Source organism: Nomascus leucogenys, chromosome 6 (genome assembly GCF_006542625.1).
Source record: "Nomascus leucogenys isolate Asia chromosome 6, Asia_NLE_v1, whole genome shotgun sequence".
Taxonomy (NCBI): Eukaryota; Metazoa; Chordata; class Mammalia; order Primates; family Hylobatidae; genus Nomascus; species Nomascus leucogenys.
The window spans coordinates 71,521,371-71,543,129 of record NC_044386.1 but is presented as its reverse complement, the minus strand read 5'-3'; the positions used below and the strand labels follow the sequence as shown (position 1 = coordinate 71,543,129).

The following is a 21,759-nucleotide window of genomic DNA, read 5'->3' as shown; positions in this document are numbered from 1 at the left end:
GAAGAGCTGACAAAACTTCCCAAAGACAATAGTAAGGAAGTAAATGAAGTAGGAAGGTAAATTGGAGGATAACATATGATTAAAGGGAAAATGGTGACTTCACTTAATTGAGAGCAGAATAGAAAATGAGCTTAAATGGCAATAGGAAAGGAATAATTGAAGTAGAAAACATAAAATAGGGATTTGGAACTTGTCTGTCCATATATAATTAAAAACAGAAGAGATGATTATTTCTTCATGCTGGTGGAGGTCCACTTTTACCTAACAGTTGGGAGGATCTTGGCTTTGTGGGGGCTTCTTTCCTTAGAAGTCACTTTCTGCCTCATGAAACATTGGCTTTATGTTTTCAGGGCTACTGATTGAATGTCCAAAATAATAGAGATTAACCTAATTGGATAATTATTATAGTCCCAGTAATGTTCCACATTCCCTTCCTAGGGACCCACCCTAACACTCCTTATCTTTGTTCTTATTTCATCTGTTTATACTTCATTTAAACCATCCATATTAGCTGAAAATGAATCAAAATGAACCAAAAATCAATACATTTTAGTTTCTCTGTTATGTATAACCTGTGTATTCCCATATATTTAATAAGCATTTTATTCATTGTTTCCTCACTCCAAAGAGAATTCAAGGTGGGAGTAATTCTTCAATACTATGCCTTCTCCAAAATGCTTGTGAAAAAGTATGTTGAATTTTAGATATTTTTCAGATTTTTGAATATTTGCAGATACTTAACAGGTAGAGCATCCGTAATCTGAAAATCTGAAATCCAAAATGCTCTGGTGAACATCCTTTGAGTATCATGTTGACACTCAGAAAGTTTCAAATTTTGAAGCATTTCAGATTTCAGACTGGGGGTGCTCCACCTGTATTAGCATTATGTAATAACCATGTTGTGTTCATTTATCTAATAGATTTTATATGAAACATTGTGAAATATAATCACTAAATATAACTATTGATTAAAATTAAATAAGTTGTTCCTTTCAAAAAAAATCTGAGGGATTCTATATAAATGTTTTCTATTGCCATGATTTGAATGTTTGTTGTATTCATTCATTTTCACGCTGCTGATAAAGACATATCCAAGACTGGGCAATTTAGGAAAGAAAGAGGTTTATTGGACTTACAGTTCCAGGTGGCTGGGGAGGCCTCACAATTATGATGGAAAGTGAAAGAAATGTCTCACATGGCGGCAGACAAGAGGAGAGAGCTTGTGAAGGGAAACCCCCATTTTTAAAACTATCAGCTCTTGTGAGACTCATTCACTATCACAAGAACAGCACAGGAGGGTGGAGCCAAGATGGCCGAATAGGAACAGCTCCGGTCTACAGCTCCCAGCATGAGCGGCACAGAAGACAGGTGATTTCTGCATTTCCGTTTGAGGTACCGGGTTCATCTCATGAGGGAGTGCCAAACAGTGGGTGCAGGACAGTTGGTGCAGCGCACTGTGCGAGAGCCGAAGCAGGGCGAGGCATTGCCTCACTCGGGAAGCCCGAGGGGTCAGGGAGTTCCCTTTCCTAGTCAAAGAAAGGGGTAACAGACGGCACCTGGAAAATCAGGTCAGTCCCACCCTAATACTGTGCTTTTCCAACGTGCTTGGAAAACGGCACACCAGGAGATTGTGTCCAGCACCTGGCTCGGAGGGTCCTATGCCCACGGAATCTCGCTGATTGCTAGCACAGCAGTCTGAGATCAAACTGCAAGGCGGCAGCAAGGCTGGGGGAGGGGTGCCCGCAATTGCCCAGGCTTGCTTAGGTAAACAAAGCAGCCAGGAAGCTCAAACTGGGTGGAGCCCACCACAGCTCAAGGAGGCCTGCCTGCCTCTGTAGGCTCCACCTCTGGGGGCAGGGCACAGACAAACAAAAATTCAGCAGGAACCTCTGCAGACTTAAATGTCCCTGTCTGACAGATTTGAAGAGAGTAGTGGTTCTCCCAGCACGCAGCTGGATATCTGAGAACAGACAGACTGCCTCCTAAAGTGGGTCCCTGACCCCCGAGCAGCCTAACTGGGAGGCACCCCCCAGTAGGGACAGACTGACACCTCACTTGGCCAGGTACTCCTCTGAGACAAGACTTCCAGAGGAACTATCAGACAGCTGAATTTGTGGTCTCACGAAAATCCACTGTTCTGCAGCCACCGCTGCTGACACTCAGCCAAACAGGGTCTGGAGTGGACCTCTAGAAAGCTCCAGCAGACCTGCAGCTGAGGGTCCTGTCTGGTAGAAGGAAAACTAACAAACAGAAAGGACATCCACACCAAAAACCCATCTGTACATCACCGTCATCAAAGACCAAAAGTAGATAAAACCACAAAGATGGGGAAAAAAACAGAGCAGAAAAACTGGAAACTCTAAAAAGCAGAGCACCTCTCCTCCTCCAAAGGAACACAGTTCCTCACCAGCAATGGAACAAAGCTGGATGGAGAATGACTTTGATGAGTTGAGAGAAGAAGGCTTCAGACGATCAAACTACTCCGAGCTACGGGAGGAAATTCAAAACAATAGCAAAGAAGTTAAAAACTTTGAAAAAAAATTAGATGAATGGATAACTAGAATAACCAATGGAGAGAAGGGCTTAAAGGAGCTGATGGAGCTGAAAGTCAAGTTTCGAGAACTACGCGAAGATTGCAGAAGCCTCGGGAGCCGTTGCGATCAACTGGAAGAAAGGGTATCAGTGATGGAAGATGAAATGAATGAAATGAGGCGAGAAGGGAAGTTTAGAGAAAAAAGAATAAAAAGAAACGAACAAAACCTCCACGAAATTTGGGACTATGTGAAAAGACCAAATCTACGTCTGATTGGTGTACCTGAAAATGACGGGGAGAATGGAACCAAGTTGGAAAACACTCTGCAAGATATTATCCAGGAGAACTTCCCCAATCTAGCAAGGCAGGCCACCATTCAGATTCAGGAAATACAGAGAACGCCACAAAGATACTCCTCGAGAAGAGCAACTCCAAGACACATAATTGTCAGATTCACCAAAGTTGAAATGAAGGAAAAAATGTTATGGACAGCCAGAGAGAAAGGTCGGGTTACCCACAAAGGGAAGCCCATCAGACTAACAGCTGATCTCTCGGCAGAAACTCTACAAGCCAGAAGAGAGTGGGGGCCGATATTCAACATTCTTAAAGAAAAGAATTTTCAACCCAGAATTTCATATCCAGCCAAACTAAGCTTCATAAGTGAAGGAGAAATAAAATACAGACAAGCAAATGCTGAGTGATTTTGTCACCACCAGGCCTGCCCTAAAGGAGCTCCTGAAGGAAGCACTAAACATAGAAAGGAAAAACCAGTACCAGCCACTGCAAAAACATGCCAAATTGTAAAGACCATCGAGGCTAGGAAGAAACTGCATCAACTAACGAGCAAAATAACCAACTAACATCATAATGACAAGATCAAATTCACACATAACAATATTAACTTTAAATGTAAATGGGCTAAATGCTCCAATTAAAAGACACAGACTGGCAAACTGGATAAGGAGTCAAGACCCATCAGTGTGCTGTATTCAGGAAACCCATCTCACATGCAGAGACACACATAGACTCAAAATAAAGGGATGGAAGAAGATCTATCAAGCAAATGGAAAACAAAAAAAGGCATGGGTTGCAATCCTAGTCTCTGATAAAATAGGCTTTAAACCAACAAAGATCAAAAGAGACAAGGCCATTACATAATGGTAAAGGGATCAATTCAACAAGAAGAGCTAACTATCCTAAATATATATGCACCCAACACAGGAGCACCCAGATTCATAAAGCAAGTCCTGAGTGACCTACAAAGGGACTTAAACTCCCACACAATAATAATGGGAGATTTTAACACCCCACTGTCAACATTAGACAGATCAACAAGACAGAAAGTTAACAAGGATATCCAGGAATTGAACTCAGCTCTGCACAAAGTGGACCTAATAGACATCTACAGAACTCTCCACCCCAAATCAACAGAATATACATTTTTTTCAGCACCACACCACACCTATTCCAAAATTGACCACATAGTTGGAAGTAAAGCTCTCCTCAGCAAATGTAAAAGAACAGAAATTATGGCAAACTGTCTCTCCGGACCACAGTGCAATCAGACTAGAACTCAGGATTAAGAAACTCACTCAAAACCGCTCAACTACATGGAAACTGAACAACCTGCTCCTGAATGACTACTGGGTACATAATGAAATGAAGGCAGAAATAAAGATGTTCTTGGAAACCAATGAGAACAAAGACACAACATACCAGAATCTCTGGGACACATTCAAAGGAGTGTGTAGAGGGAAATTTATAGCACTAAATGCCCACAAGAGAAAGCAGGAAAGATCCAAAATTGACACCCTAACATCACAATTAAAAGAACTAGAAAAGCAAGAGCAAACACATTCAAAAAGCTAGCAGAAGGCTAGAAATAACTAAAATCAGAGCAGAACTGAAGGAAATAGAGACAGAAAAAGCCCTTCAAAAAATTAATGAATCCAGGAGCTGGTTTTTTGAAAAGATCAACAAAATTGATAGACCACTAGCAAGACTAATAAAGAAGAAAAGAGAGAAGAATCAAATAGATGCAATAAAAAATGAAAAAGGGGTTATCACCACCGATCCCACAGAAATACAATCTACCATCAGAGAATACTACAAACACCTTTACGCAAATAAACTAGAAAATCTAGAAGAAATGGATAAATTCCTCGACAAATACACCCTCCCAAGACTAAACCAGGAAGAATTTGAATCTCTGAATAGACCAATAACAGGCTCTGAAATTGTGGCAATAATCAATAGCTTACCAACCAAAAAGAGTCCAGGACCTGATGGATTCACAGCCAAATTCTACCAGAGTACAAGGAGGAACTGGTACCATTCCTTCTGAAACTATTCCAATCGATAGAAAAAGAGGGAATCCTCCCTAACACATTTTATGAGGCCAGCATCGTCCTGATACCAAGGCCTGGCAGAGACATAACCAAAAAAGAGAATTTCAGACCAATATCCTTGATGAACACTGATGCGAAAATCCTCAATAAAATACTGGCAAACCGAATCCAGCAGCACATCAAAAAGCTTATACACCATGATCAAGTGATACACCATGATCAAGTGGGCTTCATCCCCGGGATGCAAGGCTGTTTCAACATACGCAAATCAATAAATGTAATCCAGCATAAAAACAGAACTAAAGACAAAAACCACATGATTATCTCAATAGATGCAGAAAAGGCCTTTGACAAAATTCAACAACCCTTCATGCTAAAAACTCTCAATAAATTAGGTATTGATGGGACGTATCTCGAAATAATAAGAGCTATCTATGACAAACCCACAGCCAATAGCATACTGAATGGGCAAAAACTGGAAGCATTCCCTTTGAAAACTGGCACAAGACAGGGATGCCCTCTCTCGCCACTCCTATTCAACATAGTGCTGGAAGTTCTGGCCAGGGCAATCAGGCAGGAGAAGGAAATAAAGGGTATTCAATTAGGAAAAGAGGAAGTCAAATTGTCCCTGTTTGCAGATGACATGATTGTATATCTAGAAAACCCCATCCTCTCAGCCCAAAATCTCCTTAAGCTGATTAGCAACTTCAGCAAAGTCTCAGGATACAAAATCAATGTACAGAAATCACAAGCATTCTTGTACACCAATCACAGACAAACAGAGAGCCAAATCATGAGTGAACTCCCAATCACAATTGCTTCAAAGAGAATAAAATACCTAGGAATCCAACTTACAAGGGATGTGAAGGACCTCTTCAAGGAGAACTACAAACCACTGCTCAATGAAATAAAAGAGGATACGAACAAATGGAAGAACATTCCATGCTCATGGGTTGGAAGAATCAATATTGTGAAAATGGCCATACTGCCCAAGGTAATTTATAGATTCAATGCCATCCCCACCAAGCTACCAATGACTTTCTTCACAGAATTGGAAAAAACTACCTTAAAGTTCATATGGAACCAAAAAAGAGCCCGCATTGCCAAGTCAATCCTAAGCCAAAAGAACAAAGCTGGAGGCATCACACTACCTGACTTCAAACTATACTACAAGGCTACAGTAACCAAAACAGCATGGTACTGGTACCACAACAGAGACATAGATCAATGGAACAGAACAGAGCCCTCAGAAATAATGCCGCGTATCTACAACAATCTGATCTTTGACAAACCTGACAAAAACAAGCAATGGGGAAAGGATTCCCTGTTTAATAAATGGTGCTGGGAAAACTGGCTAGCCATATGTAGAAAGCTGAAACTGGATCCCTTCCTTATACCTTATACAAAAATTAATTCAAGATGGATTAAAGACTTACACATTAGACCTAAAACCATAAAAACCCTAGAAGAAAGCCTAGGCAATACCATTCAGGCCATAGGCATGGGCAAGGACTTCATGTCTAAAACACCAAAAGCAATGGCAACAAAAGCCAAAATTGACAAATGGGATCTAATTAAACTAAAGAGCTTCTGCACAGCAAAAGAAACTACCATCAGAGTGAACAGGCAACCTACAGAATGGGAGAAAATTTTTGCAATCTACTCATCTGACAAAGGGCTAATATCCAGAATCTACAATGAACTCAAACAAATTTACAAGAAAAAAACAAACAATCCCATCAAAAAGTGGGCAAAGGACATGAACAGACACTTCTCAAAAGAAGACATTTATGCAGCCAAAAAAACAATTGAAAAAATGCTCATCATCACTGTCCATCAGAGAAATGCAAATCAAAACCACAATAGATACCATCTCACACCAGTTAGAATGGCCATCATTAAAAAATCAGGAAACAACAGGTGCTGGAGAGGATGTGGAGAAATAGGAACACTTTTACACTGTTGGTGGGACTGTAAACTAGTTCAACCATTGTGGAAGTCAGTATGGTGATTCCTCAGGGATCTAGAACTAGAAATACCATTTGACCCAGCCATCCCATTACTGGGTATATACCCAAAGGACTATAAATCATGCTGCTATAAAGACACATGCACACATATGTTTGTTGCGGCACTATTCACGATAGCAAAGACTTGGAACCAACCCAAATGTCCAACAACGATAGACTGGATTAAGAAAATGTGGCACATATACACCATGGAATACTATGCAGCCATAAAAAATGATGAGTTCATGTCCTTTGTAGGGACATGGATGAAACTGGAAAACATCATTCTCAGTAAACTATTGCAAGGAGAAAAAACCAAACACCGCATGTTCTCACTCATAGGTGGGAATTGAACAATGAGAACTCATGGACACAGGAAGGGGAACATCACACACCGGGGACTGTTGTGGGGTGGGGGGAGGGGGGAGGGACAGCATTAGGAGATATACCTAATGCTAAATGACGAGTTAATGGGTGCAGCAAACCAACATGGCACATGGATACATATGTAATAAACCTGCACATTGTGCACATGCACCCTAAAACCTAAAGTATAATAATAAAAAATAAATAAATAAATAAAATAAATAAAGAACAGCACAGGAAAGACCCACCCCCATCATTCAATCACCTCCCACTGGGTTCCTCCCACAACACATAGGAACTGTGGGAGTTAGAATTCGAGATAAGATTTGGGTGGGGACACAGCCAAACCGTATCATTCCACTCCTGGCCCCTCTCAAATCTCATGTCCTTACATTTCAAAACCAATCATGCCTTTTTGACAGTCCCCCAAAGTCTTAACTCATTTCGGCATTAACAGTCCACAGTCCAATGTCTCGTCTGAGACAAAGCAAGACTCTTCTGCCTATCAGCCTGTAAAATCAAAAGCAAGTTAGTTACTTCCTAAATACAATGTGGGTAGAGGAATTGGGTAAATACAGCTGTTAGAAATGGGAGAAATTGGCCAAAACAAAGTGGCTACAGGCCCCATGTGAGTCCGAAATCCAGCAGGGCAGTCAAATCTTAAAGCTCCCTTATAAAACTGAATGCCTTTAACAGCACCCAAGTCACTTCTTGAATGCTTTGCTGCTTAGGAATTTCTTCTGCCAGATACCCTAAATCAGCTCTCTCAAGTTCAGAGTTCCACACATCTCTAGGGCAGGAGCAAAAGGCTGACAGTCTCTTTGCTAAAACATAGCAAGAGTCACCTTTGCTCCAGTTCCCAACAAGTTCCTCATCTCCATCTGAGACCACTTCAGCCTGGACCTTATTGTTCAGATCACTATCAGCATTTTTTGTCAAAACCATTCAACAAGTCTCTAAGAAGTTCCAAACTTGCTCCCATTTTCCTGTCTTCTTCTGAGCCTTCCAAACTGTTCCAGCCTCTGCCTGTTAACCCAGTTCCAAAGTTGCTTCCACATTTTTGGGTATCTTTTCAGCAACACTCCACTTCTGATACAAATTTACCGTATTCGTCCATTTTCATGTTGCTGATAAAGACATATCCAAGACTGGGCAATTTACAGAAGAAAGAGGTTTATTGGACTGACAGTTCCACGTGGCTGGGGAGGCCTCAGAAGGTGAAAGGCACGTCTCACATGGTAGCAAGACAAGAAGAGAGAGCTTGTGAAGGGAAACTCCCCTTTTTAAAACCGTCAGATTTCATGAGACTCACCCACTATCAGGAGAACAGCACAGGAAAGATCCGCCCCCATCATTCAGTCACCTCCCACTGGGGTTCCGCCTGTGACACGTGGGAACTGTGGGAGTTACAATTCAAGATGAGAATCAGGTGAGAACACAGCCAAACCATATCATTTGTGCTCCCTCAAAATTCGTATGCTGAAATCTTAACCCCTAAAGCGATGGTGTTAGGAGATGGGGCCTTTTTGGAGGTGATTAGGTCATGAGTGGAGCCCTAACAAATGAGATTAGTGAACTTGTAGAAGAGGCCCCAGAGAGCTGCCCTGCCTCCTTACATCACGTGAGGACAGAAGGCGGCGGCACTGTATAAGAGAGAGTGGGCTCTCACCAGACACTGGGTCTACTGGCACCTTGAATTTGGACTTCTCAGCCTCCAGAGAACTAAATAACTGTTGTTTATAAGCTGCTTGGTCTATGATATTTTGTTATGGCAGCCTGAATGAACGAAGACAGAAACTGGTACTGGGAGTGGGGTTGTTGTTATAACAAATGCCTAGATATGTGGAGGTGGCTTTGGAACTGGATGATGGATAGAGACAAGAAGAGTTTTGAGGTGCATGCTAGAAAAAGCTTAGATTGCTGTGAATGGACCCTAAAGGGCAATTCTGGTGAGAACTTAGAAGGAGGGAAGGAGAGCTGTAGAGAAAGCCTCCATCTTCTTACGGAATGTTTAAGTGGTTGTGATCAGAATATTGTTAGAAATACGGACTGTAAAGGCAATTCTGATGAGGTCTCAGAAATGAGGAACATGTTATTAGAAACCATAGGAAACATGATCATTGTTATAAAGTGGCAAAGAACTTAACTAAGTTGTGTTTGGGTCCTCACATTTTGTGGAAGGTAGAACTTATGAGCAATGAAATAGGATATTTGGCACAAGAAATTTCTAAGCAAAGTGTCAAAGATGCGGGTTGGTGTCTGTTGAGTGCTTATAGTAAAATGTGAGAAGAGAATAATGATTTAAAGGCAGAAGTTCCAATCAAAAGGGAAGAAGAACTTAAATATTTGGACAATTCTAAACCTGTCCATACTGTGGAAGTGTGTTTGGGAAAGAACAGCAAGGGTGTGGCCAAGTAACCCTTTGATGAGATCAGTATGAATCCACCAGGTGCTAGTCATGAAGACAATGGAAGAATGACTTTGAAGACGTTTTGGAGATTATTGAGGCTACCACTGTCATCACAAGGCCAGAATGCAAGGGCCTTGGTGGCAGAACAATTTGAAAGGATGGGCCAAGGATGAACTGTGGGACCCCTGTGCTTGCTGCAGTACTGGGCACCACCTCAAAGCTCTGCTCTCCACATTCTAGGGCAGGGATCCTCAGCTACCCCAGGTTTGGCTTTAGTAGGCCCAGGTGTGGCAGTGGCTGCCCCTCCAGGAGACAGAGTCAGTAAACCTTGTCAGTCCCCAGGCAGTGCCATCTTTGCAGGTATGCAGAGTGCACAAGCTCTAGGGGTGTTGCTACACCTACCTAGATTTTGAAGAATGTAGCAGCTGGAAGCCTTGGTCAAGTGAGCCAAGCAGAGGCTGCTGTGAGGGTGGACCACCACATGACTCCAGACCAGTAGAGCCACTGGTGTGCGATTCCAGCCTGGGAGAGCTGCAGGCACCTGACTACACCCCGCAATAGGTGTGCTCTGGGCTATGCTCAGCAAAGCCATGGGGTTTGGCTGCCCAGAGCCTACCCAGCCTATGGGATTTTGTTATAGCAGCACAACAGGCTAAGACACCTATGTTCATATTCCTTTATGTATATGCTTTTATCAATTTTGCATATATATTTTTTGAGACAGAGTCTTGCTCTGTCACCCAGGCTGGAGTGCAGTGGCATGATGTTGGCTCACTGCAACCTCCACATCCAGGATTCAAGTGATTCTCCTGCCTCAGTCTCCCAGGTAGCTGAGACTACAGGAATGTGCCACTACATCCAGCCAATTTTTGTATTTTTAGTAGAGACAGGACTTCCCTATGTTGGCCAGGCTGGTCTCAAATTCCTGACCTCAAGTGATCTGCGCACCTCAGCTTTCCAAGGTGCTGGGATTACAGGCATGAGCCACCACGCCTGGCCAATTTTGCATATTTTTAAATCTCAGATATGTAGATAGTGCACATCCTTCAATATGTATCCCTTAAGTGACTTCATTTCTATCCATCTGGCCCCCCACACACTTAATGAAATCACCAGTAAAAACTAGACCTGGTCAGATGGAATTTCCCAACCTTTTGTGTAAAAATCTACCTGTTACATAAATGTTGCTTCCTAGTATCTGATCAAAACACAAAGGAAAAAACACAGGGCAGCAAAGAGCATGATTTTATAACTCTTCAGCACCTTATTTCACAGGGGAACAAGTATAAACCTATTACTTCAGAAGTTTTGGTTTTTTATCGTTTATAGGGATATCTTGGGGATGTTGTGGGTTAGATTCCAGACCACCACAATAAAGCAAATATCACAATGCAGCCAGTCATACTAATATTTTGGTTTCCCAGTGCATATAAAATATGTTTGCACTATACTATAGTTTATTAATTGTGCAATAGCATTGTGTCTGAAAAACAATATATGTACCTAAATTTTAAAATATTTCATTGTTAAAAATGCCAGTGATTATCTGAACCTTTAGCAAGTCATAATCCTGTTGCTGGTGGAAGGTCTTGACTCGAAGTTGTTGGCTGCTGACTGATCAGGGTGGTGCTTGCTGAAGGTTGAGGTGCTGTGACAATTTGTTAAAAGAAGACAACAGTGAAATTGGCCACATGGATGGACTCTTTCTTTCATGAAATATTTTTCTGAAGCATGGGATGCTGTTTGATAACATCTGATCTACAGTAGAACTTCTTTCAAAACTGGAGCCAGTCCTCTCCCTGTCACTGCTTTATCAGCTAAGTTTGTGAGTATTCTAAATCCTTTTTTGTCATTTCAACAGTGTTCACAGTATCTTACCAGGAGTAGATTCTATCTCGAGAAACCACTTTCTTTGCTCATCTACATGAAGCAACTTCTTGACTGTTCAAGTTTTATCATGAGATTGCAGCAATTCAGTCACATCTTCAGGCTCCACTTCTAATTCTAGTTCTCTTGATATTTCCCCCCACATCTGCAGTTACTTCCTCCACTGAACTATTGAACCCCTCAAAGTCATCTATGAGAGTTGGAATCAATCAGCAATGTAGATATTTTGACCTGCCATGAATATGTAATATTCTTAATGGCATCTAAAATGGCGAATCCATTCCAGAAGATTTTTAATTTACTTTGCCCAGATCCATCAGAGAAATCACTATCTATGGCAGCTATAGCCTCATAAAATGTATTTTTTAGCTATTAAGACTCAAAGTTGAAATTACTCCTTAATCTATGGGCTGGGCTGCACATGGATATTATGTTAGCAGGCATGAAAACAACATTAATCTCCTTGTACATTTCCATCAGAGCTCTTGGATTACCAGGTGCATTGCCAATGAGCAGTAATATTTTGAAAGGAATCTTTTTCTGAGCAGTAGGCCTCAACAGTGGGCTTAAAATATTCAACAAACCATGCTATAAACAGAGTGCTGCTATCCAGACTTTGTTGTTCCATTTATAGGGTATAGGCAGAGTAGATTTAGCATCATTCTTAAGGGCTCTAGGATTTTCAGAATGACAAATAAACATTGGCTTCAACTTAAAGTCACCAGCTGCACAGGCTGTGACAAGAGAGTCAGCCTGTCCTTTGAAGCTTTGAAGCCAGGCCTTGACTTTTCCATTCTAGCTATGAAAGTCCTAGATGGCATCATCCTCCAATAGAAGGCTGTTTTATCTACGTTGAAAGTCTGTTGTTTGGTGTAATTTATCAATTATCATACCAGATCTTCTGGATAACTTGCTGCAGCTTCTGCATCAGCACTTGCTTCCTCACCTTGCACTTTTATGTTATGGAGATGGCTTCTTTCCTTAAACCTCATGAACCAACCTCTACTAGCTTCAAACTTTTCATCTGCAGCTTCCTCAAATCTCTTAGCCTTCATAGAATTGAAGAGAGTTAGGGTCTTGTTTTGGGTGAGGCTTCGATTTAAGGGAATGTTGTGGCTGGTTTGATCTTCTATCCAGACCACTAAAACTTTCTCCGTATCAGCAATAAGGCTGTTTTGCATTATCATTCATGTGTTCACTGGAGTAGCACTTCTGATTTCCTTTCAGACCTTTTCCTTTGCATTCATAGCTTAAGTGTTTGGCATAAGATGCCTAGCTTTCAGCCTATTTCATCTTTTGACATGGCCTCCTCTCTAAGTTTAATCATTTCTAGTTTTTGACTTAATATGACTGACCTTTTACTTGAACACTTAGACCTTTTACTTGAACATTTGAACTTTTTACTTAAACCCCTACAGGGTTATTAATTGGCCTAATTTCAATATTGTTGTATCTCAGGGAATAAGGAGGCCTGCAGAGAGGGGAAGAGATGAGGGAATGGCCGGTCAGTGGAACAGTCAGGACACACCCAACATTTGTATATTAAGGCTGCCATCTTATATGGGCAGGGTTTGTGGTGCCCCAAAACAATTACAGTGGTAGCATCAAATGTTGCTGATCACAGATCACCACAACAGATACAAGAACGATAAAAAAGTTTGAAATATTGGGAGAATGACCAAAGGTGACGTGGAAACACAACGGGAGCACATGCTGTTGGAAAAGTGTTGCCAGTAGACATGCTCAACCCAGAATTGCCACAAACCTTCAATTTATAAAAAACTCAATATCTGCAAAGTACAGTAAGGTGAAGCACAGTAAGATGAGGGCTGCCTGAACTCTACAAGATGGGAAGAATAGAAAAACAAACTACCATTCAGGGAATCCCCTCTTTTCAGTTCACATTTTACATTTTTACTGCAAAGAAAAGATGATGACCAAAAAGGGTCTGAATCAAGTTTCCGATTTCAAACTCTGGCCAAAGAATCTCAGAATTGGAGAGTAGGAGGACTTCAGAGCTCTGTTCCCTTTGGGGATTTTCCCATGATGGCACCAGGTACTGCATTTGATGTTCCTACTACCTGTTGACATTTAGTCCTCACCATCAATCTGGAAGGCCACCTCACATTCATTCATAAGGGACTGCAGCCCAGGGACGGTTTCAGAGTATTGCATGGAAGAAGGGGGATTTGAGCTTCCAGCTCGTGATTTCATTCAGTTGTTCATAGGGCCACAAAAAGTATCTTCAGAAAAGATGCTGCTCTAGGAGAATGTGGGCCCCGCACCAAGGTACCTGGCAGGGAGGTAGAGCTTGGCCTGGTGCCAGTGCCCTTGCCTCCCTGGTACCTTTGTAGAGAGCATGCACTGATGCAAGCTCTCTATGCAGGCTTCACCGGGCTGCACTGGAACAAATAGACATCTCACTGACAGAGTCTCTCATTTATAGCTTTCACTCTCTGGCATTGATTTTCTCATGATTCTATTTTTTTTTTAACAGCAGATGCAGGTGTAATGAAATAAGATTACCTTTCCCCCATTAGCAGTTGGATAGAGATGTACTGTCTCACCAAGTCCTCTGTGAAAGACTAGAGGATGGCCTGATCATTTTTCAACATATTTTTTGTTGGGCGTACTCTATTCCTTTCACAACCAAACATTCATCTAACAGTCTGTCCTAGGATTTCGTTAGGATTCCAGGCCATATTTATCAGTGTGTAGTTTCCAGAACATTACTCTTTGCTCTTTTCAGAAAACCGAGAGACATTCCTCTGGCTTCCATTTCCTGACAGCTGTCCATTTTTTCCCTTAGGAAACCACACCAACAATGGCTGCACAGAAACATATGTAATTGTTTTTCATTGCAGTGGGAGTAATTCACTGCACCTTGAAGTTGTTGAAATGCTCTTCCCGGGCTCCAGCCTTTTCCAGTTTAAAGATTCTTACTGGTGGCATGAAGAGTTAAGCAAAATAGTGAAGTGGCTCTGCTTCTGTTCCCTTCAGGTGGCCTGTTTCCTGTTATCTCTTATTTCGCTTCAAATTATGTATAACAATCATTTCATTTTAAATGACAAGAGAAAAATCTCATTTCCTTGGCAGCAGGATCCCACCCCGTCCCCTCCCAGTTTGGCTGGGCTTTCACACTTGGCGCGGTGGACTCAAGGTAGGGGTGGATGGCCACTGTCTGGCCCATGGTGGAACTTTTGTTTTGCTGAGTGGGGCATGTCATTGACAGCCAGATCTGAATCTGAAGAGGGGGGTGGAAGAGGAGAAAAGAGAGACAGTGAAGCTGGCGGGAAAGGCAACTTTTGAGCAGAAGAGAGGACATAAATAATGGAAGAAATTAAAATTGTTTTGCTGTGTGGTATGTGGGAAAGATATTAATTCTACTAACGATTTCCCTATGGTTAGCAGTTTAGTGAAGTCATTTACCAAAGACCTAGTCGTTTACTAAGTAGTGTAGTAAGCCATTTACTAAATGACTTTTGTAAAACCACTTTGACTGGATAATGCCTCACAGCACTGGGTCTCTTCTGGAGGATGGAATGGATTACTCAGTGCCAGCTAAAAGTGGAAGAGGACTGAGGAGAGGCTAGGGACTGCCATGACATTCATATCAAAGTTTCCCATGGGTGTGCCTGCTCCGTGGAGCGTAGCTTACATCTCTGCAGCTTGACTGCTGGAAAGGTTGGGGTGAGTTCATGCTAGTTTGTAATGTCCAAAAGAACTGTTGTAGTTACTGGTGTCAAAAGTAGCATTCAGTTTACTGAAGTTAGACTTTTTTAAAGCTAGTTTTTCTTTTCCTTTTCAATTTCTAAGACTTGTTATTCTATTAATGAATCTAATTTTTTTGCATAAAATAAGACTGATTGTTGATTAATTTTAGCTGATTGGATTTCCCTCAAACATTTAAAACTACATTTGTAGGTTTCATATATTTTATTTTAAGTATTTAAAATGTCTGAGAGGCAAACTTACCATCTTAACAGAGAAAAAAAGTATTTCATACAAAATAGATTAAACTTTGCACTAATCAAGTGATCTCAAACATAGCAGTTTTATTTACAAACAATAAATTTCTGATATGTCTTTCAGCTTACAGATGATAAGAACATTATGACAGGACCCCTGGAATATTATAAACACTTGAAATGACAGTCAAAGATTATCTTGTATTTAACACTAAAACGTTATGCACACATGCTGTGGGTTGATTTACTTGGAGGCCTGCTCACTTATTTATCTTCCCAGAGTTGTTTACCCAACTAAGGGAGCAGATTGCATCTCTTTCTTGGGGAGCAGGAGTCCTTGGCCTTCCACAGAGCACATTTCCTGGGCATTTTGCAACTATAGCACTAGATTAGATCCAGCCCATCCCTGCTGCCTCAGAACACAGTTCTGTGTTCTCCTGTGATTCTCGCTGGGCTTTTAGCCCCACTCTTTAGCACTGCTGATGCCATCCCGCATTCCTCTGTGCTGCAGTCAGGGTGTGCGACTACACACTGGGGTTATTCTAATAGCAGGGGTGAAAACGCATGAGAGCTGCTAGAGCTCTGGGGACACTGAGCCAGAGCCACTCCTTATGTAGAGAGAGAATGTAGGTTCAGGATATACGCTGCTGGAAGTAGAAACAATAAAGAACTTTTATCCAGAATGTTTGTGTGTTGCTCATCATTTTAGGAAACTGAATCATTTTATTTGTATTTAAATGCCTGATAGCTTTAAATATGAGAAGGACTCTTTAATATATGTTTAATTCATTAACCAAGTGTTTCTTTTATGACTTTATTTTGGTGGGAAAAAATTGGAACTTTAGGATGCTCTGAGAATTAATTATATTACACTTGGAAATGAATGGTAATAATACATTGATGTCTTAGCCTCAATGCCTTCTTTTTTGAATAGATTAAAGGCATTAAGCAGGTGATTTGTGTGTGTGTATATATGTGTGTGTGTATATTCCTATTGCATATATTTCTCTTATAATACCTAATATATTTCTACATATGTGTAAACATATGACATATGCACATATATATGTATACCTATATAAAATGGATATAATGATATTTAAATAAATATTTTAATACTTTTATATATAAATCTATATTTAAAAAATAAAATTGTATTTTTATTGAATATGCAATTTAGTATCTTGATTTTTTCTTTAACATTTTATTATAAACACTTTGAAATACTATTATACACTCTAAGCACCATTTAAAAATTTTAAGTAGTTTACTTAACTGTTCTTTAATATACTGTTAGATTGTTGCAGTTTTTTTCCCTGTGAAGAGCATCTTTGTACACAGAGAATATTTATTATATGTGGATTGTTTCCTTAGGCTAGATTCCCAGAAGTGGAATTACTGGGTCACAGATACAAATATATTTAAGGCTCCAGCTACATGTATTGCCAAATTGCCTTCCCCAAAGCTTGTCTTAGCTTACTGGGCTACCAGAAATCGTAATCAAATGTTATAGCACTGTTTATTGGAAAGCGATTTGTCTTTTGATGATGACTTTTGCTACAAATACTTTCTCCAATTTGGTGTTTGCATTTAAGTGTATTTTAAAAATAAAAATAGAAGTTTAAGATTTGTAGATGATAAAATGTTACTCTGTTCTTTTTAGATTCTTCTATTATTTTTTAGCTTAGAAAGTCATTTTTTTTCCTAGAAGTGATTTAAAATATCTGATATAGGCCAGGTGCGGTGGCTCATGCTTGTAATCCCAGCACTTTGGGAGGCCAAGGTGGGTGGATCATCTGAGGTCAGGAGTTCAAGACCAGCCTGGCTAACGTGGTGAAACCTCATTTCTACTAAAAATACAAAAAAGTAGTCGAGCTTGGTGGCACGCGCCTGTAATCCCAGCTATTCGGGAGGCTGAGGCAGGAGAATCACTTGAACCCGGGAAGGGAGGTTGCAGTGAGCTGAGATTGTGCATTGCACTCCAGCTTGGGCAACGAGCAAAACTCTTATCTCAAAAAATATATATGTACACACATATATATATTTATATTATGTATATACACAATATATTTTTCTACCTTAACAAAATTTTTGTTGCTAAGCTCTAAGTTCATGTGGAATATATTTCACCATATAGAATCAAGTGAGGGGGTCTTGTTTTTGGTCTGAATTGTTACCTAGTGGGTGCCATCTTTTCTCAATTTTATTTGATGGATTTGTGGCATCTTCTGAATATGGATGGGTGTTTCTTCTGGGTTATCTTCTCTGATCCATTGTTCTGCTTGCCTGTCCTTCTGTCTGTGCCACACGGCTTACATGATGTGGCCTCTGATAAGGCCAATCCCCCTGCAGGACTCTTCTGCAAAATTTTCTTTGTTGTTCTTTCCCGTTTGTTTTTTCAGATGAACTTTGGAAAATTTATGTTGAACTTACAGATTATTTGGAGAAAAACTGTTTATCTAAAAGGTTTTAGTCTTTACCACCAAGCCCATGACATGTACTAAGCATTTATCCAAATCTTACTTTTTATATTTCTCACAAAATTTTCCAAGTTTCTCTAAATAGGTCCTACATATTTCTCATTATGGTTATTGTTATGTTATTGCTTACTTTATAGTTTGTGTTTTGATCACTTTTATTATATTTTCAAACTGGTAGTATCTGGTAATTTGGTTTTGTATATCTAGTATTGACCTACTTTTTTTTTTTTTTAAGACATGGTCTCTCTCTATGGCTCAGGCTGGAGTGCAGCAGCCAATCACAGGCACAGTCATAGCTCACTGCAGCCTCAAAATCCTGGGCTGAAAGAATCCTCCTGCCTCAGCCTCCCAAGTAACCGTGACTACAGGGACCCTCAGCTGTAAATTAAATGTAATTGTTTACCATTTGATTCCTATAAACACATCATCCAAAAATACATATTTTATTATCTTCCTTCTTAATATTTAGGTTTTGTTTTCTGCCTCATATATTTTAACATTGGCCTGAATCTGAAAATTTTTTAAATAATAAAAAAGCTTAAATGAAAAAATAAAAATTTAATGACTGATGGTGATGGTGACATGATACGCTTTTAAAGCTCATATTAAGTTTTGCAGAGACATTTCTTAGTACCTTAAACAATATGTTTTGATATAATGTGGTTTTTCTACACTGCTGATGTTTAAATTTATTTAGAGCACACAGTATTTTTAAATTGGCATCTCATCCAGTTTGGTTCTGTTGGCTCAAAGAACAGGCATAGCCTGGATTATAGATGATGAGGGGTTTTAAAATCTGAAATTGTCGAGTGGAACTTTGTGCTTGTTGGTACGTCTTGAAAAACCCTAATGCTTTTGCTCTTTCCTTTCCTGTCCCAAGCCTTCTTCCCCCTTCTTTTTTGAGTCTCTGAGCTATGCTTATAGAAACTTACAGAAACTTAAACAGCCTGCAGCTGTTTCTAAGTACCACAGATAGGGCCACATGATGCAGTTTTTACTAGTCCAAGGAAAAATGATTTTTAAAAAACAGATAAAACATCATATGTTTGTTTTTATCGTCTCAATTTACTCTACTTAAAGGATTGCTCTTTACTGAAATAGAGGCTTTTCTATTTTGCTTATTTTTCAAATGTTCTTAGATGCCCAAATAAAAGGTTGGCAATTCTAGGTCAGTTGTCTGTTTTCCTTCCCCTGCTTCTTTTTTAAAATTTACTGATCCAAGGAAGCAAAGAAAAGCTGGTTGTTTATCAGTTTTTAGTGTCTTTGTTTTTTAAAGCTTAAAAACACAGGGCAGTTGTCTGCTGACTGTACTGCCACACAGCATGGCCATAGCCTAAGCATGGATGGGGAGCTCTTACTGCTAAAGGAGTAGGAAGAGGAAAAGGAGCCAGGAGCAAAGCCTCGCAGCCTGCAGTCCCTCCCCACAGCCTTCAGAAGTCTGCTCTGGATTCCCTTTCCTCTCCCAGATACCATCTCCATGTGTTCCCTTGCCAGGGAACTGTGCAGTGGTAGGAACACTGGCTTGGGCTCAGGGTGGCTGCGTGACCCTGGTAGCTGACACGTACTCATTTTCTGACCCCAGGGAGATTGCCAGTCCCCTCAAAGGATATCCTCCTAAAAGGATAATGTATTATCAATGGTGAGTGTTAGGATTCCCTATCATAAGTTGGGGGAGGAGGACAGGATCCGGATCTACAACAGAGCCCGAAAAGGAGGAGTATTTGAGGCGGGGAGTCAGGGAAAGCAGGGTTAGAGATTCCATACCTAAAATAAGGATCCTGTTTTCTTTCACCTCTGATTTTTAGTTTGTATAAAGAACTTCCTTTGAAGGCTGCAGCCCCAGGATGACAGAAGCCTTTAATGTTTACACTTGCTAGGGAACGAGAATAGTAAGGTGAGTTTATCACTTGCCCATCCATATCTGTTGCTAGCTCAGCCATGGCCAGAACAGCCCCTCCTCTGTGAAGTCATCTGGGTCATCTGAACCAGAGGTGAGGGCTAGCTGCTTAGAACTTTTTGATCCCTTTAGTTAACCTGCTCCTGTGGTGTTTGTGGCAGCCTTCCTTGAACTGTACCTCTTTGTGTAATGTCTCATCTCCGCTCAGTTGTAAACTTAAACTGCTACAGCATCGATGCCTTAGGTAGTGCGGGCATTCAGTGAAGGTTTGTGGAATAAAATAATGAATGAGAAAGGCCTAAAATATTACTGTAAGTTGCAGAACTTTAATATAAATATTAATTCTGCTTTTCTATAGTTTAGTTTTTAGTAAATGTTATATTACAGAAGAGCAGTGTTGTATTTTTACTATTGGATGAAGTTCTGCCTACCTCTGCCACTCTATCTTGGACAACCTGGGTAAGAGTTTCTTTGTTGAAAATGGAAAAGATAGGACAACAAAGATTCTCAAAATTTAGTGTATGGAAGAATGAAATAAGGTGCTTGGTAACACTGTAGATGTCTATGCTCTACCCTCTAAGATTCACTGGGCCTGGTGTGGGGCTGACAGCCTGCACATTCAATATACCCCCAAGATGGTCCTGATACAGGTGGTCCAGGGAGCATCTGTTGAGAACCATTGAACAAGATGATCTCTAAGGTTTCTCCAGCTGTATTTTAAAAGGATAACATGAGACATCTGTTTGGTTTATTCAAAAGATGTTTCATTTATTTTTTCTATTGTGAGTTCTACACAGCAACAAGTACAAATTATGACCACATGCTGCATAATTTAGTAGGAAAAGGTGTGCTTTCAAATTTTGTTAAAGGAGTGGATAATCATTAGGATATCCTTGTTTTAGTAGGGATACCCTAGTATAGTTTTCAGCCTAAAATCGTTTTCCTGGGAATTTTTACCTTCTACGAATTCTCATACTTGTCATAAGCATTTTGTTTATTAATAGCATTGTACGAGTGGCTATAAATTGTGATAATTTCACCACCAAATACATGAGACTGTCAAACCCTGTGTAAATTTTGTCTATTCCTTTATAAACTTGAGGTGTAAATATTTTATTAATAAAATACATCCACAAATTCTACAAGATTTATAAAAATATAGCCATTTGTTGAAATACAGTTCTTTTATCACTACAGGTATTTTCTTTTCTTTTCTGAAAGCCATAGCCTCACAATTAAAGCCAGAAATGAAAAACTCTTACTCAAAACAATCCATTTTCTTCTTTGTCATCTGGTCATTCCATTAAATGGCCTTAATAGACTAAATCATCCTGAGATTAAAAGGAAAAAAAAAAAGGACACGTACCACTTCACTGCTGAAAAGTTGTTTGTGTGTGGAAGGAGGTAGGGAAATGGTTGCTGTGAGGAATGTAGGAGATTATACTTACTTATTTTATAATTTTATGCCTCAGTCATGATACAGAAGAAATTTAACCTCCAACTGAGGAGCAAATATAAGTTATTTGAGCAAGCATAAACAATGCAGAGGGAGAAGGAACACAGAACACCATGCCACATTCCCTGCATTCCCTGTGCATTTCACCCAATGCAGTCACACAAGGCTCCCTGAGAGCCTCACTTGCAAGTGTCCCAGGGCTGCAGGAAATGGACCCAGCGTCGCTTAAGTCCCAAGGCAAGCTGAGAGTTTGGAAGAAATCTTTTACTTTGCTAAATTCCAAATTAAATTTATTTGACAATAGTTGGAGGAAGCAGACAGATTTCCAGTGGGCTTTGGGTTGTATAAAATCAAAGGTCTCCACAGTTTAGCATGGGAAGATTATTAAAGGTTCTTCTGTAGCAG

The 21,759-nt window shown here is 40.3% G+C and overlaps 1 protein-coding gene across 9 annotated transcripts in view; it reads left to right on the top strand.

Moving 5' to 3' along the window:
* The window catches only part of TJP1 (tight junction protein 1), a 276,908-nt gene that overhangs the window by 68,783 nt on the left and 186,366 nt on the right, over positions 1–21,759 (top strand). The gene's annotated exons all lie outside the window — the stretch shown is intronic.